We start from the raw sequence: 19,334 nt of genomic DNA on the forward strand, positions 1-19,334 counted from the left end.
TTTACTTGTTCATTTGTGGTTACAGGGGCTTTGCATTCTTCTGGTATTAAGACAGGCCCTTTGGAGGGAGAGAGCAGGCTAAAGTTACATTTAACCTATCTGCCAGGATGTTAGCAATATCGGTTGGTTCTGTACATTTAGTGCCATTGTGCTGTAGCTCAGAGCACATCTAAGTGTTTCCATTGAGATTCTTGACATAGCTGTAGAATGCTTTGTGGTTGTCTTTGGAATCAGTGGCAATTTTATTTTCATATGGCTTTGGAGGATTTTATGAGGGATCTCAGCTTCTTGCTGAGATTGACCAGGGAGTTCCTCCAATCTTGGGATTTTACTCTTTTTTGCAACAGCTTCTTCCTTCTGTTGTAGAGTTTGTTTATAGCAGGGGACCACCATATTGGCTTCCTTTTTTTGAAGGATAGCATCTTGGTTCTGTTGGGGATGGCACAATCCATGCACTCATGTATGTGCTTATACAGTGCATTTGTGTAAGGTTTAGCAGTCGTACCTCTACTTTCTGTCTGCATGGGTGTCGTGAAGTTTGCCACTTCTGTCTTAAGAAGCATGAAGTTGGCTTTGGAGTAGTTTTTGATGGTGGTTTCCTTAATGGGGGTTGGGGGTGGAATATGGATGTCTAGGGTGATTAGCTTGTGGTCGGATCTGACCAGCGAGGAGTTGACCTCTGGCATGGAACACCAGTTGCCCATATTGGTAACGACCAGGTCCAGGATATTCCTGCCCCTGGTTGGGGTGTGGATACGCTGATCCAAGGCATTGGAATTTATGAATTCCAGAAAATGTTGAGCAAATGAGTTGGTACATGAGTAGTTTTCCAAGTTGATGGTGGGGTAGTTGAAATCATCCATAATTAAGGTATTGGGTTGTACTTTAATAATTTCCCGTATCTTAAGAAATGAAGAGTGAGAATCCTAGGGCAGCTGCAACCTGGATTGCAGTCTTGCCCAATGTTAGTTGCACTTGGATAATTTTGGATGCATTATGTTGAGCGACTAGCCTGGAGGTGTGGATATCCTTAATGAATATGGACATAGCTCCACTTTTAGTGTTTCGGTCCAGGTTAGGTAGCCGAAAGGTGTGGTATGAATTATAGCCTGGTAATGCAGTGGTGCTCTCTGGAGCCTTGAACCAGGTCTCTGTTACTGTACAGATGTCGATGTTCTCCATTTTAAGGAGTGCCTCGAGTGAGTGCATTTTGAGGTTTAGACTTCTAGCATTGAGTAGCAATGCTAGAATACTACTATTGAGTAGTCTTATGACCATTCATGCCTTGCCAGTACCCTCCCTCATGCCGCACATCCTTTTTCTAGGAGGGCCATACCAATCCATTCCAGAGTGGCTAGCCATCTAGTCATCTAGGTTATGTTTGAGGAAAATAATGAATCACACTGCTTAACATGCAGGAGAAAATTATTCCAGAGGTTTGCAATATGATGGATTATGACCTGTCTTTCCACCATGTTTTGTTTGTCTGTTGGTGAAGATTTATATTTCTCATTCTTATACTGATGGAGATACTAGAATGCAGACATGCAGGAGGCCCTGGACAACTGGGTTTCTAATGGCGCTGTAAATGAGATAGATAAAACTCACTCTGAAAAGTCTGACTTCATAAACAAGAATATTAAAAATGTCATGGAAATGAATCTACAGCAGTTTGGTATTGTCTAGGGCAGATCATGCCTGCTTAAGGTGATAAACATCTCTAAGGTGATTACAAAAGAAGCAGACAAAGGCTATTCAGTCCACACAGCATATCTGGATCTGGCTAAGGTCTGTCATACTGTACCTGATACTGACATTATAAATAACCTAAAAGAAATAAAAGTAGGCTATTGGGTGGTAAGATTGATTGCGGACTGCCTGAAGGTTAGAGCCCACACAATTAACGTGTCAAGTGCTACTTCAGAATGTAAGAAAGTAATAAGTAGAGAACTAAAGGGGGTCAGTGCTGGGACTTCTCCATTTTTGTTTTTTATATACTTTTTTTGTCTCCATATTGAAACTCTTGACCAATGGCTAACCAAAATAAACAGATAAATGCAATCTATTGTTATTGTTCTTTTTCCACCAATACACTTCAGCAAGAACTAGTCCTTAAAACATTAGTGTGCAGAGAAAGAGCTCAAATTAAAGCAGAATTCTCACCTTTGGGAAACAACCCCCCCATCTACAACTCACACCATAGATAGTACCCCACTCCACATAGACATGGAGACTGTGGTCAGTGATCTTGACATTTAGGTCAACAATTCCCTCACCTTTGACAACAGTAGTTAGGACATCCTTCTGTCTAGCATAATTGATTTCCAAAAGTACCTCATCTAGGTCAAAGGATGTTATTGTTCCTACGTACTCTATCATGTTATTGATTACAGTGTCCCTTTTGGCATGTACCTAACCATGCATATCAGTCAGCTGGAAAAGCCCCATACATTCCTGATGAAAGAGATTATTGATGTAAAATCCCTTAGCTGCCAAGGCAGACTTGCAGCCCTATCACTAAACTGTGTTCCTTATAGAAAATACAACTAAAAAAAACAAAAAATAATAAAATACCACCAAGACCACCGATCCAAGAAGTAAGCGAATTTAATGAAACATTTAGCGCCTCGGCTTACACAGCCTTCCAAGAGTAAAAACACTACAGAATACTGTTTGCTTATATTCACCGTATTGCACAAAACAATTAATCAATTAAGCATACAATTCAAATCACATACTTCCTTATAGACTCTGTTCCACCAAAGACCCTCACCACAATGGATCTATTTATCTTCACAGAGCAAACAACCAAACCAAAGATTTGAACTTCCACCAATATATAAATAAAACATATTGGAAGGATAGCTTCATTACTCAGTGGTTGATACATCTCTGGAACAAATTGTCTCTGCATGTTAAGCAGGTTGACTATTGCATAGGTACTCCCAAGTTCATCCCTGGCTTGACATGTTTTGTCATGGCATGTGAAAGCAATTAGCAAAGTGCAACTGAAGACTAATCCTTAGAAAAAAAGGAGCCCTACATTTTAAATAGGATATAAATGGTTAAGGTGTTTACCTCACAGACACAAGGTAGAAGGTTTAATTCTCACCTTTGAGGGAAATTGGCTAGACTTAAAATGGACCACAGGGGCAGTTAGCCTAGTACTTACCTATGAATCTGTGAATAAATGAATTCATCTGAGTATAAAACATTAAGCTATACAAGCTCAGTATATAGAGGAAAATTAAATTCTTTGCAGTTTATTCTTGTTTTGATCAATGCAAACAAGCTTTGTGGGACAAGTGACTTTTTCTTTGATAACTTTGTAATAAAATCATATGCTGCCAAGTTACATATGTTAACAATAAACACATTTGAGAAATCACCTTTATTTTTAGAATGATTATGGATAAATTCAACAAGCCAACATGCAAAATCAAATACAAGAAGAAGGTCGTTTAAGTAGTTTTACTGTTGGCGAGAGAGGGTCTGCTTGTCAATAAGTTTGAATAGTTGTAATCTTTGGGGAAGGCTAATTCTTTGCTGAACAGGAAGCCATTTTGCTTTACAATGGTGATCATTTTTAGGGGCATGAGTAATAAATCTATACATTTTATTGGTTATTGTTTGAATGTGTTTGTGTGTGCGTGTGTGTGTGTGTGTCAGTGAGTTTGTTTTTGATGCTGAGACTGTGAGGGGGAGGCAATACTCGAGTTATAAATGTAGTTTTAGTAAGAAAATCAGAGACTTTATTGGCCCCCAAATAAGATAGAGTTAACCTTTTTCCATGTGTAGTCAAGGTGGAGGGAGAAGCTAAGAGAAGGGACCAGTCAAATTCCACTGTATTTACAAGAGATGGTATTTGCTATGAAGGTGTTCATGTGTCTATAGATATGCAAACAGTTCAACAGTGTGCATGAAATATTTTGCTTAGATTAAACATTACAAAAGTGTAATAAATGATTATAACATGTATGTTATGTTATGGAATTGGTCTTGTCCTGTGCCACCATAATGCAGTACTAGAGTACCTACCCCTATCAGACAGTGGGCAGCAATACCTATACTAGGGGAAAATAAGGACTGTGAAGTTTGGGCTTTCTCCCGACTTCTTGTCTCATTATCTGTTGCTGTCTAAATATATACTATTACTCTGTCTTTTGCTGTACAAGTATATTCTTATTAACCTATTTTTCTACTCTTCTGACTTACTGACTGGGCTGCACTTGGGAACAGAAACCTTCTGCCTATCAGACCAGTATTCAACTTACTACTGGTGACTAAATAATGAAGATACAATCTCTGAGTCCTTTACTGACCTAAGGTAGACAAGGACCTTCCCATTTATCCAGTGTCACTACTGGCTCCCCTACTGACCATCCAGTCATAACTGGATGCAGCTCTATCTGGCTGAGTTCATCTCTAAAAAGTTGCACACCGTGATCACTGTTTCCCAAAGGAAATAATTGTATGCGTGGCTGCTAAGTGTGCACTGACAGTGATTGCTTTCACTGGGGAGATGTTTCCTTTCATTTCTGTGACCATCATGTAGGTATTTAGAAATTAAAAGAGGTGTAGAGGCTTACCCTCCCACATGGTGGGAAGGATGTGCAGGTCTGTGTCCAAACGTAGTGCCTGTATAGCCTTGTTTGCATGAAATAGTCCAGCCTGGATGCAATCAAGTTGTTGCCTTTATGTTTTCTTGTAGATAAATAGCATTCAGCCACCCATTTAATATCAGTTCCACTTATTTGTTTTTAAGATATATATCTCAGAGAAGCTGGACTTCATGAGCTGGAGCTGTTCTAATATCTCTGTCTTCCAACCTTATAGGATAGATCAGTCGAGAATATTTTATTGGATAAATGAGCTAAAGTGATTTTAAAATATCAGATATCAGTCCTAAGGGGCTTAAAGTTGAATTAAATTAGATGTTTATAATTATGCAACTGTTTGAAATTACTGTTATTTGATTTAAATTGCTTTTCTATTTAAACTACTGTGCTTTATAAAGACTGTGTTCTTAGAAAGAATTGCCATTGAAGTGCTGAATATTGAATAAAAAATTGTTTGTTAATCATACTTTGGGTTTTACTGAAATTTCTGTAGTCTGCCTAGATAAAGTCCCATGTGAGCACTCAGTAATATCAAAAAAGCTTATGGATGGCAGACAGTAGAGAGAAAAAGACCAAGAAAAAAACTTGCCTGATTGTACCAGTCACTTCAAGTTTTCAAAAAAAATGTCACAAAAGGAACTCCCCCCCCTTCTTCCCACTGCCACATGTACTCCCAGAAGGGCTGCAGTTGTATGCCTGCACAGATTTCCTAACTGCATGATGCTCCAAGTTGACTGGTTCTCTTTAAAGAACACAGCTCCATCTTAATGAAGCAGTAGATGCATCTTAATGGAGTAATAGATGGTTTCAATAAAGCCTTGTTGGCTGTAACAGACACTCTAGTCCCCATCAACCAAAAGGTCAGCACTTTGTCACATCCCAGGATCACTGAACTTACCAACAAATCTACGGCTTACAGAGACTCATCATGGAAACCAACAGCAGTTACATCTCCTTTGTCTTCCAACATTTCTAAACAGAAAGCTACCACTGCAAATCCTTAGTACTGAAAGTCAAACAAAATTACTTTATAGATTTACATTTCCTAGATTCATAGCTTTAATTATGTTTGAGATATCTCAAAAACTTCTACCCCTGAAGATACTTCTAAGCCAGGATCACTTCTAGCAGACAGTCTTATTCTGTCTACAATCCTTACTCTGTCTACAGAAATAAACCCTGCCAAACAGCATATAATTATGTGTCAAAAACAAACCTACCTTTTTGAATAAAAAATTCCCCCGGTTTTACAAAGCCCTGTAGAACATGCAGGATTAGTCTAAGAGCTATTTTCGGCAATATGGCCAACGTGCGATCCAGGAACGAGCTCCCGGGACGTGCATGTGAGCTCTTAGACTAATCCTGCATGGACTGAGTTCCTGTATGCAAATTACTCTCATTTGCAGGTGAAAAGCATCCAAATGAGGGTAATATGTGCTCCAGGAAGCTGGCAGCTGTCCATGCAGGACGAGTGCATTGTGCAGAAATGTACTTGGTTAGTAACTGAGTACATTTCTGCAATCTACAAAACGGAGCTATGACAGCTGCAAATAAAGGCTGCATGTCATTGAGGAAGCATGCCAATGGCCAAGTAGAAGGCCATTGGCATTGCAAACTGTTTAAAAAATAAAATAAACAACTTTTTTTTTCGGCAATCTCGCCTGTTTAAGCATAGGGCAGCAGAGCACAAATGAGATTGGGGGAAAATCATAATATAAACCTAAAATAAGCATTCTAACTAAAATCAGTATTCTGCCATGCAAGTCAATGGCAGGCAGACGACAACCTGGCCAGTGAGTAATGGTTGCTAAGGGGAGAGGCTCAGTGTGGGACCTGTAACTATGCATTAGCAGGCAATCCTATACAAATGAGGGAAAGGTTAGTGAATCCCAGATATTCCCAGGGTGTGAGGCAGGTCCCAAGAGTGTAAGAGTAGAAATAGCTGGGTGTAAGACTAGGATATAGGTGACATCATGGGGGTGTGTGTCAGGCATACTGTAAGTGGATTGGAGCCCTGTGGCTCGGGACTGCTCCTAGCTTAGCACAGCTAAGCTAGAGGTGTGTCCAAACTGCCTAGCACTCCTTACAAAGTGTAAGCAGGTGTGCGTGCCACACACCAGGTTTCACAGGAAGAAATAGGAAGTTAAACCAGGAAATAGCAGCTCTGTGCACATATGAGCACTCTGCACGGTGCGCACACAGCCTTAAACAGGGAGGCAATGGGAAGGGAAAACAGCAGTAGGAAGTTATTCATGGAGAACTAGCTTAGCTGCCAGGTGAACTGTATCAGAATCAGCTAATTACACAGGCAGCAGACCAACCCAGCCCACAACACCACTATAAACCAAGCAGACACCTACCCCCCTGGTTTTTCCACACTCCACACCACCAGTGTATACAAGCGGGGAAATTTTAAAAACAAACCTATCAAATGAGAAGGGCTGCAGCAGGCAACATAGAACAACATATGCAAGAGGCCGAGGGTGGTGATGATGTCAATGCTGCCAAATAACCCACAGTGAGGAGACAGAGAAGAGTGTACAGACCCAGGGTAACCTACCAGGGGCTACATGAGCTGAAGATAGTGGAGTGCTATAGGGTGGACAGAGATCTCCTACAGCAAATCGTTGAGCTGTGTAGGCCACACCTGACACACCACACTGACTGAGGGAAACCCATCCCAGTGGAGACCAAGGTATGTGTAGGCCTAGGTATACTAGCCACAGGTGCCTGCCAAACCACAACTGGGGATAATATGGGCATCTCACAGGCATCAGCATCCAGAGTATTCCACCAGTTCTTGGATGCCATGTCAGCACATGCCAGTGAGCACATATATTTCCTCAACACACGTGAGGTGTTGGCCCACAATATGCGTCTCTTCACCAAATAGCTAACTACCCTGGGGTAGTGGGTGCTAAAGACTGCATGCACATATGCATCAAAGCACCACCTGGTGAGCAGGGTAGGGCCTACATCAACCGCAGGGGTATCCCCTCCATCAACTGACAGGTCGTATGTGATGTCCAGGGCATTATACTGAATGTGTGTGCTGGCTTCCCTAGAAGCTATGACGATTTACACATATGGAAACTGATGCAGCTATACCACAGATTTGCCGATGTGGACATCCCCTACGGTCACCTGGTGGGGGATGCTGGGCACCCACTGGTGCCGTGGCTGATGACACCCATCAGAAACGCACAAACACCTGAACAACAACGCCATAATGAGGCACATGCACAGGCCAGACATATAATAGAGCATGTGTTTGGGATGCTCAGGTCATGGTTCCAGTGTCTGCGCACATCTGGTGGAGCCCTGCAGTATTCACCAGCTACATGTACCCAAATTGTTATGGTATGTGCTATGCTACACAATATGATCCGGCGGAAACAGCTGCAGCAGAAACAGCATGGGGCAGGGCCAGACAGTCCCCCACCAATGCCAAGGCCTGCACAGGCACAGAGTAACTCAGAGGAGGAACAACCTGAGCCTGCCACAGTAGGCAGAAGGGGACATGCCAGTATGCCCTGGCCTTGGCAAAGAGTCAATGCATAGCATATGCAATGACACAGTAGGGGCCCAGGGAATGACACCTCTCTCTGACTTGAACAGACAGTAAAAGGGATGCCAAGCATGACACTACCTGTGCCCAACCATATATAGGGAGTGTCCTATGTGCATCCGACACAGGCAGCCCGCCAGCACCAACCTCAAGTCTGGCACACCCTCAAGGTAAGTCAATCAACCTACCAATTGCCAAATGGAGTAGAATGTGTTTTTATCTGTAGCCATTGTATGGATGTGAACATGCAAGGGAATTGGGTGGCCGGATGTCAAGGCAGCAGACAGTAGACACCCAGAGTGGCATCATGAGATCTGTAATACATACTGGAGTCACCATAATAGCCAGTACTACACAGGGTGACAAAACTTACTGCAGGAAATGGCCTGAGCGACATGGGTGTCCATAAGAGCCACACATGCCAGTCAGGAAGGATCACATACCCAACAGCAGTCTCAGCCAGCAGGACAGGTGAAGACTAACACAAACAAATGCTGTACTATGGCCTCTGAATGTGCCCTATGGGTAACCCCTCCCCCAGGCCTACACAGACAGACCGCAGCAGGCCAGGCAGTTGGATGTAAGTTGTGAAGGCTAGGAAGTCAGAAACTAATATGTATGTAAACAAAGCTAGGATCTGTAGTACACTGTTAAGCCTCTAGACAGCAGGATAGGTAAGACTACAGACTGAAATGGAGTACCTGACATACCAGTACAGTCCTAGCAAATATGTACAAGTGTCAGGTGCGCCCCCTCCATCCAACATACACTTAAAGTAACAGTCTGGTGTGCTCCCCCCACTCCTGTGTAGAACAGTAGAAGCAGTCAGGTGTCCCCCCCCTGCTATGCAGAAATGTAGAACAGTCAATGGCAAATGACCGATGGATACCCTGCAGACACAGCATGCTACCTGTTTGTGTACAACACAAAGGTCAGTACCACAATACAAACTACCTGGATGTGATCCACACATACAACACAGATGGCCATACTGGGCATGCTCACACACTTAAACACATGAAGACCATGTCTGCAAATACCAGTGGACCAGACATATCTGGATGTTGCAGTTCTCAGTGTGGACACATGTCAGTATGCACCTCTCCTGCCTTGCACACACAGTGGATAGGAATACAGACACATATGTAAGGCAATGCACTATAATAAGCCACAGGTACACAGGCATAGATATGTGGAAGAGAGTGACTGTGACAAGGAGCCATGTGGGCCTGTCCCAACCAGCACACAGCCAAAGGGCCTCCAACATATGAGGTGCGGATGTAACCCACTGTGGATACTAGCCACCAGTACCTGTCAGCATGACAGACTATGTGGTGCACGTGCCAGCTGTGCAACAAGACTGTACAAGGAAGTAGCCATCTATTAGCTGTATACACGCACCTGTGACATATGACCCCCATGTGTGCCCGCATGTGGCATGTCAACCCCTACATGAATGGGGTATGGCCCATGCACACACTGCCCTCCACATAGCAGTAGTATGACAAGCCTGATGAGGTCATCCAATGTGAATTACACCTTTGGGAGAGCTATAGCTCAGTAATATGCATGGTGCGTCCCATAACTGCATACTGCTCTAGTGACAGAGTAGTTAGGTAGTAGCACTAACCCTAGTCCTGTCAATTGTGTGAGTGTGTGTTTGTGTGCGTGCCTGTCTGTCACTGAATGTGTAGAGGGAAATGCTTGTTAGGCTACTCACACTCTGTACAATACATATATTCAACTTTGGCAAGGCTGCTGCTGTCACTCAACTAGAAGTACACCTCTGGGAAAATGCTAGCCCAGTAATCGCCATAGCACATTCTGTAACTGCATACTGTTGTAGTGTGATATACTAGTTAGGTAGGTGTTTGAACCCCAGACCTGGCAAATGTGTGAATCTGTGTGTGTGTGTCTCACTGAATAGAAAGCAATGCTTTTTAGGCTTCTCGCACTCCGTACAATACAAGTACTCTACTTTGGCAAGGCTGCTGATGTCACTCCCCTAGTAATACACTTCTGAGAAAGTGATTGCTCAGTAATTGCCGTAGTGCATTCTGTAACTGTGTACTGCTGTAGTGTGATATACTAGTTAGGTAGGTGTTCGAACCCCAGACCTGGCAACTGTGTGTGAATGTGTGTGTGTGTGTGTGTGTGTGTGTGTGTGTGTGTGTGTGTGTGTGTGTGTGTGTGTGTGTGTGTGTGTGACTGGGTAGAGAGCAATGCTTTTTAGGCTTCTCACACTCAATACAATACAAGTACCCTACTTTGGCAAGGCTGATGATGTCACTCACCTAGTAATACACCTGTGGGAAAGTGATAGCCCAGTGATTGCCGTAGTGCGTTCTGTAACTGCGTACTGCTGTAGTGTGATATACTAGTTAGGTAGATCTTCGAACCCCAGACCTGGCAACTGTGTGTGTTTGTGTGTGAATCTGTGTGTGTCTGACTGGGTAGAGAGCAATGCTTTATAGGCTTCTCACACTCCATACAATATAAGTACTCTACTTTGGCAAGGCTGCTGATGTCACTCACCTAGTAATACACCTTCTGGGAAAGTGATAGCCCAGTAATCGCTATAGCGTGTTCTGTAACTGTGCACTGCTGTAGTGTGATATACTAGTTAGGTAGGTGTTTGAACCCCAGACCTGACAAGTGTGTGTGTGTGTGTGTGTGTGTGTGTGTTTGTGTGTGTGTCTGACTGGGTAGAGAGCAATGCTTTTTAGGCTTCTCACAATCCATACAATACAAGTACTCTACTTTGGCAAGGCTGCTGATGTCACTCACCCGGTAATACACCTCTGGGAAAGTGATAGCCCAGTAATCTCTGTAGCGTATTCTGTAACTGTGTATTGCTGTAGTGTGATATACTAGTTTGGTAGGTATTCGAACCCCAAACCTGGCAACTGTATGTGTGTGTGTGTCTGACTGAGTAGAGAGCAATGCTTTTTAGGCACTCACACTCCGTACAATACAAATACTCTACTTTGGCAAGGCTGCTGATTTCACTCACCTAGTAATACACCTCTGGGAAAGTGATAGCCCAGTAATCGCCTTAGCGCATCCTGTAACTGCATACTGCTGTAGCATGATTTAGAATGGTGGTAGTGTTCCTTCTCCATCCATGCCAGTTCCAGATGTTTTGTGTGTGTTTCAGTGTCAGTGTATGGAGCAGTGCATTATAGGCTACTCACTCGCAGTACATTACAAATGCCCTACTTTGGTAGTTGTGCTGATGTCATTAATTGTGAAATACACCTTTGGGGAACATGTACTTCAGTAATGTCCATGGCGCGTACTATAACTGCGTAGTGCTGTAGTGTAGTAAACTAGTTAGGTAGGGGTTCTACTCCCAGACATGACACGTGTGTGTGTGTGTGTGTGTGTGTGTGTGTGTGTGTGTGTGTGTGTGTGTGTATGTGTGTTTGTAACCGTATCCTGTGTAGAGGTGGTTGTAAGTGTGTGACACCCGTGGGCAATGTGGAGGGGATACGCTAGTTTCATTTATGGTGGCCCTACTATATATCACAATGTCAACCATACAGGGATAACAGATGCAAATAGCTGAGAGGCTGGGGTGCAAAAGCCATACCCATACATGTGACATCAAGGCTAGCCAATCACAGTTAGCAACCCAACTGTGCCTTCACATATGACTCACAATGGATATACTATGCCTGACAACATGCCCTGTATGGACAGATGACACTGACATCAGGAAATGCTGTTAGCATGCTATCAATGTAAGTGCAGGGTAAATCTGATGACCAGTACTAGTCCCTGCCACAGGTGGGCATGACTGTAACTTCTGATGATAAGCTGTGTTCACAGCATGGGCCAGACACCCCAGATACAGTTCCACATTTCACTGTACATGCATGTGGGAGGTGTAAACATCCTAGACACCGTCCATGTCATAGACTAGGGAACACATACATGGCAAGTGATGCACAGCATTGGCCACACACAATAGTCACACAGGTGATTGGATGATGGATGCAATACCCACCTGTGTGGGCAAATGCAGAAGCTACAGTCCTGTGCCACAATGCAGACCATTGTCATGTGGCCTGATGCCAAGGTATACCCATCGCCTACCCTTGTATAGCCTGCTGGCACTGTTGGCCACCACACACCCATGCAGACATGCACCTATGCATGTCTAAACTGGCACTGTGTTCTTGTGTGTGTTGTATGGTGTGTATGTCCACATCCACACACACTACTCCCCCCAGGGCACAGTGAAGCATGCCGCCTGGTGTCTGACACCCTCTCTTACTCACTGACCATACGACCTCTGTATGACCCATGTGGTGCATGTGTTCTCTGCACATTGATGTGTTGTGGCAATCACACTAGTGATGAGTTACACTCCTGGCCCTGCCAAGTGTGTTAATGTATGTGCATCCCTGTGTGAGTGTGCCTGTGCTGACGCTGGCACCTGTTCATGCAGACAAGCATGTGTACGTCATCTACTGTATATCTACCGTAACCCTGTTGCAGATGTCACTCACCATCACATATATGTTCCGAAAGACAGATCTGAAGAAGGCTTGAAAAAGCTGAAAACGCTTGTCCATTGTTTACATCAGAAGGGTTTTTCCTTTTATGTTTGTTTTTTCTGTTTTTATGACATCCACATGTTTTATGACATCCATATGTTTTAAAGCTGTGGAATTACAATGCCACTTGACTTTTACAACAGCAAAGATCTATATTTCATATATTGTGGATTCAGCATGGTAAAAACCTGTTATTGAAGCTGTTGTTTTGAAGCTGTCTTTCTGCCATTTTGGCTGTTTAGCAAGTTTTGAATACTCAAATGAAATACTAATACCTGTGGTGCAACGCTCTTCCAATATTTACAATGTATTCACCTCTGTCTGCCTCCCCCACTCCCTCTCTGGTGGATGTGGAGGCCCACACCTGCATTGCTTAGGCAGCAGCATGTGTATTTTAAGTGATGCTCATGATCAGCTGATGGCCTCTGCATGAATTGCAGCCCTCCCCTAACTGATTGCATGTGGAACAGATGTGATAACATTCCCATAGCCAATTGCATGGAAACACACTCCAATACCTGGGGACATCCTGGTGGTGTTGGACCTTGTCTGTCACTGTGAGCAGGAGCTAGACATGTCATTTGGTAAACAGCATTTCAGATGGGTTGGGGATTTACCTCTAACAACATACACTGTGGAAAGACGGCAACAAACAGGAGGGGGATGTGCCTGACCTGACTACAGACTGTAAGTGCTGCTATACTGCATATGGAGTAATGTTGGATTAACAGTGTTTGTCTGGATATGCCTGTTGTACATGTCGCAATACCTGCCATGTCAGTTCCATGTATACCAGGAATCCCCATCTGCAGGGTCATCTGCGAACAGGGCAGTGTTGTACCTTTGGTTTCATGTGTTAGCTACAATGCATCTATCTGTGGAATGCTGAAGGTAGTATGAGAATTGCAGTCTGTTGATGGTGAAGGCCGTGACAGTTACTGACTACATATCCCTCATTGGACATATGTTGCAACAAACCCCGTCACAATGGTAGATTAATGAGGGTATCACAGCAACATGTCTATACTGGCCCTGTGTATGTGCTGTCAGCCACACCTCTGTCAACCTTTGTACATATGTCATGCATGACGTGGTGCATATGTGTTGCACACCTTAAATAGTGTCCTCATATGTGATAACAAGGCAGTGATATATCAGAGTGCTACACATGTCATGTACTGTAGGGGTTACATTTAATGCCATAACTAGGACATTCTGTGGATGTTTGTACAGTACTGAGGTCTGTGTAGTGATGGTGAATGTTGGCAGTGTGTGTATAAAAGTTGAAAGACACAGCAACAACAACTATGGCCTGTGTACAAACTGTGGTAGATGTCATTGTTCTAGCTCCCCTTCTATCTGATGTTACATGCTGCCCAACTGTATGGTACCGTTTTACCTTACATGTTTGTAGGGCCATGCACACACATGTCCCGTACCACAGACAGCCATCAGATGAGACTGTGTAGCAGCCCAGTATATGTAGGGTCATTCTGTGAGTGGCACATATGAGGATGGTGTAGGACAGATAGTCCATATACTGTAATATTATGCTAGTGTACCATATATGGCTGTGTTCGCATTGGCTGTGGTTATGCACTGTCACACAGGTGTATCCTACCCTGTGCTGTGACATGGCTGTCGAGCCTGCTATATATGCAGGTACAGTACCATGATAACCTTAGGATGTCTGTCAGTAGCCAATGGCACACATGTTATGAGCAGATGTCACCTTCCACACACACACACCATGTCTGTGACAACAATCCCATTGACAGTAGCAAATGTTTATTAATATACCAGCTATACATACCAGACATTCCCTTGCACTACGACATTGGGGCTATAGGGGCTGGGGTAGGGCTACACTCCATGTCCAGGACATATGGTGGGACTATATGGACATGTACTTATCCAGATAGCCATAGATATATCTGAGTACACATGTGTGGTACTTCCAATTACCACTGTCATGGCAACCACCCACTATGAATCCTTACATCATGTGGGCATATTCCCTGTACATTCCCTATGTGATGGACATCCTTCCTGTGTGTGGGCATCAATGTTACATACAGCAGATAGCAATACTGCTTACAGGAGAACCTACACACTCAGGGCAGCCACATATATGTAGGAGGATCAGGACATACAGGCAGACTGTGAGTAGAGTGGTGTAATGCTTTGCATAGTACTGGTGTTACAGGGTGTGTGTGTGTGTGTGTGTGTGTGTGTGTGTGTGTGTGTGTGTGTGTGTGTGTGTGTGTGTGTGTGCGTGTGCATGTGTGTATGTGTGTATGTGTGTGTGTGTGGGTGTGTGTACATACTAGATTACCTTAGACTGCAGTCTGTCTGCATAGCTCACTACTGTGGGTCTATCCTCTAGCTGGACAGAGGTGTGCCTATCATGTGTTGTCTGTCCACCACACAGGTCCTGTGTCGGATATTACACTGGCAGTGTGTGTGTTGTGTGCTAGCAGTACATGGCTATATCCATTTGTGTCCCTGATGTCATATTCCTGCATAAGGGTATGTTGCAACACATCCTGTAACACCAGCATGTTCCAGGGTGTGTAGCCTCAATATTTCCAGTATGGCCCTGTGTTCCTGCCTTTGTCCTCCACATATATGGCAGACTTTGCACTGCTGTGATACGGTTAGGGGTTGTTAGGTAATGGCCTATCATTAATTACTGCTAGCATTCCTACTATCATCCCAGTCATAACGTGGACTCCCACAACATTTGTTGGTCAGGGTCCATACATGTGACAGATACATTGACATTACCACGAGTACTGAATGTCTCCCTAGGGCTTCACTACAGGATGTAATTGGAGGCTTTTGAACTACATATGATATGTTGATTGTTATGTATCATGCAGGCAAATCCTTTGTCAACTGTTGTACGAATTAAAGGGCTTGGCTTGGACATCATAGAATGTTATATATCTGCACTGTCTGCATCAACTGTTTTGTGTGGGCCTTGCATCCATCACTGGTTATATACATCAACATCTATGTGCTGTTAGTAATGGCATAAATTATTGTATGGTACACAAATAAAGGTTGTCTGTGTATACATACCTGTGTGTTGTGTCATGTCCTTTGAATTGTGAGTGGGTATATGTGCAATGCATGTATCCCCTTTGTGGGGCTGGTTGCCACACCACACATGGCACATGTACCAGTTACAGGGCTTGTGGCTGGGGATATACATTGTACCCAGTATGTCCACACTACTTCTACATATGTATGGCTACTAATACCCTTTGTCTGTGTGTATTTACCCATATATCTTATATATATATATATATATATATATATATATATATATATATATATATATATATTTATCAATTTATATATATATATACACTTGCACATGATTGTCAATGTATGGATGTGTGTGCATATCTGTACCATTGTAATGTGTACCCCTTCAACATAGTACATTCCCTGCGGTATAATGGCCCATCTGCATGATATGTTACAGATATTGCCCTGACATGTACAGGTGACTTGGATTACTGTTGGAGCATTGTAGCTGTGTTGTGGTTGGTCTTGCCATCAAGTACTGCATGTGCTGGATACTGGGCTGGGGTGGTTTACATAGCAGTAATTACTAGGTGTCCCTCATTTGTGCCCCCACCCCCATTAACTGTGCTCATGGTCTGTTATGTAGTACGGAGTGGGCCAGGAGTTCATTCCCATGTGGAAATCATTTACACATGTCTATCTGTATGTATATATATATATATATATATATATATATATATATATATATATATATATATATATATTATACACACATATATATATATACATATATATACACATATATATATATATATATATATATATATATATATATATATATTTATAAATATATATATATATATAGATGTATATCTGCATAAGTATGTATGTGAAATCCCCATATATAGAGGGATAGAACTGGACATTGATATAGCTCTAGCTATGTATATGTATTCATATATATATATATATATATATATATATATATATATATGTATGTAGATATATATATATATATATATATATATATATATATATCTACATATATATATATGGATATATACACTGAACATATTAATCTATCTATGTAAGATTACTGTTATATGGCTATTTGTGAGTCATGCATACACATATATATACCTATAGCTGTCTATCTGTCTGCATTTACAGATGTATATCTGTCCATATGTCCATGCATGTTGTGCAGAGCTAAGCAATGCTAACCTCTGGTTGCGTTTCCTTACACTCAGCTAGCATCTACTTAGCTCAATCTATGTAGACAATGCTTCCCCTCGTGCAAATACATGTACACACACTTACACCTGCTTATCCATGCGTACTACTGCTGTTATGCGCTTACACATGCTTACTAGTGCTTTAGTCATTATGACACTTCACATGTGCATTTCAGGCAGTACTCCTGTGCAAATATAAATGTTATTTAGTAGGTTATACAGCACAACAATGTTAACATATGGATTACACATGGAAAATAGGATGTGCTGCAGTGGGACTCAACCCAGGAATGTGTGCGTGTTAGGCAGATGCTCTGGCCACTACACTATTGCTGTTCTGCCTTGTCTGCATATGTCTATCATAATGACATACAAATGTTCCCTTCCCCTGGCCCCCGAGCTCCACGTACACAGCATCCATCCATTCCCCAGTTGCTAGGCCTGCCCTACCACACCTCCACACATTTCCCTCTCTGCACATCTCGGTATACCTCCAGTATACTGTCCCCACCCAAGCATCTACAGGCTCTTCATCCGTTTAGTCCACATACTTACCAGGCTTCCCTTGATCCTCCTCTGATACTGCTGGTGACATTGATGTGACCCACAACTGTTGGTTCATCACGCCAGGGACAGAGCTGTTGTTGTGTCAAGAGTAGACTGAGGTGGTCTACAGTGTTTCTCCCAGTGGTAGCATCCTGCCAGGGTATTGCGTAGCAGTGGTTTGCTCACACACCTGGCCAGCCTCATGTCAAAGTTCCACGGAACCAACACCCCAGGTGTGACATACTGTGCAAGAAGCATGCTCGCATGTCCCCACGGTGTGCACCGTATATCATTATTCCCTTCAGTATTATGCAGGGCGACTGTTCTCACAGTATGATTGGACAGGCACTGTTCTGTGCTGCACATAGACTGCTCATAATACTGTGGTTGAGCAATGGACACGTGTTCTGGTATTAATCTACACACATATACATTTCCTATACTATTGGATGACTGTGCTGGATGATGTGTTTGTGATCACAGCAGCTGAATGTGTATCTGCCATGGCTTAGTGGAACTCACGCCGACTATAGTGTGCAGGGTCGGGTGTTTGCAACCCGGCAGTGCTGATTATTTTGTTTGTGACTAAGGCACTGTAGAACATTTGTAGGCAGGTATGTGCTGGTTTGTGTGAAGCACAGCATTACTGACCTCTGGTTGCGGCATCTTGCACTGAGTTAGCCTCTACATTGCTTCACCAGTGTGGTAATCGCATACCAGTGGCCAAACAGGCTTACACCCGCTTGCTCCCGCATACACACCCGCAACGTCATGCATTTTGTTCAAATTTGTCAACCGGGACAATCGGACTGTATGCGTATCCATTTTCAGCAGTGGCCTGGGGTGTAGAGCTCCACATTGACCCCAGCTACTTATTCCAGTTAATACTGGGGTGTTTACATTCATGGAGGGTAACAGACATAACATAGCTACGTCCCCCATTCTTCATGCTTAGTTTACGTTAGAATGTCGGTATTATCCATGCTTAGGTCAGGTTTACATGTCAGGTATAACTGTTGACAAAGGTCAGTTTAAAGTGAAGTAGGTATTTAGGGTAGGTGTAGTTATTCCATACCTGTGTGGTGCAGTAGAGGCGAATAGCTAGGGAGTAGACAGGTAGGTAGTGGGGGTGACATTGTAACTGTATACTAGCCTGTAGGTATAATTGGATGGGGAGCAATAGGGAAGGTTTGCCGGATGTTGGGATTTGTATGCAATGCAGGACAAAAGGTGTCGCTATCACTAGTTGATGTAGTTGTATAGAGTGTGAGGTGGGGGGGGGTGGTTTCGCAAGGTGGTGAGCCTGTGCTGCTCCAGGTGTGCTTGTGGTGTTCCTTCATGTGTTAGTTACATGTGTCCTGTGGGACAGCTGTGATACTACATGTGAGTTGGGGTTCCAGATATTGGCAATATAGTGGGGGAAGAGGGTGTCACCTACGTGTAACCGTCAACATTAATAGAAATGGAACAGGGGCTGATAGGTATGTGGTGTGCATGGGGCACAAAGGGAGGAGTTAGTAGGGGAATTATCCAGGGATGTGCAGGACGGCTGCAGGAATGGTCCACATCTAGCCATGTTGTCTACAGCAACAGCTATGCATATACATTGCATTTGGTGTTTGCGTTGTACACTCACACCACTGGGTGGGAGTGAGGACTACAATAATACCTTGTGATGCCAATTAGATCGGCTTATATGCCTACAGTGGGGTGTTGCCACCATGTGTTCGTAGGTGTTGTGTAGTGGGTTATGCAATAACACATATGG

This window comes from Protopterus annectens, chromosome 1.part1 (assembly GCF_019279795.1).
Source record: "Protopterus annectens isolate FY-2018-M chromosome 1.part1, PAN1.0, whole genome shotgun sequence".
Classification (NCBI taxonomy): Eukaryota; Metazoa; Chordata; order Ceratodontiformes; family Protopteridae; genus Protopterus; species Protopterus annectens.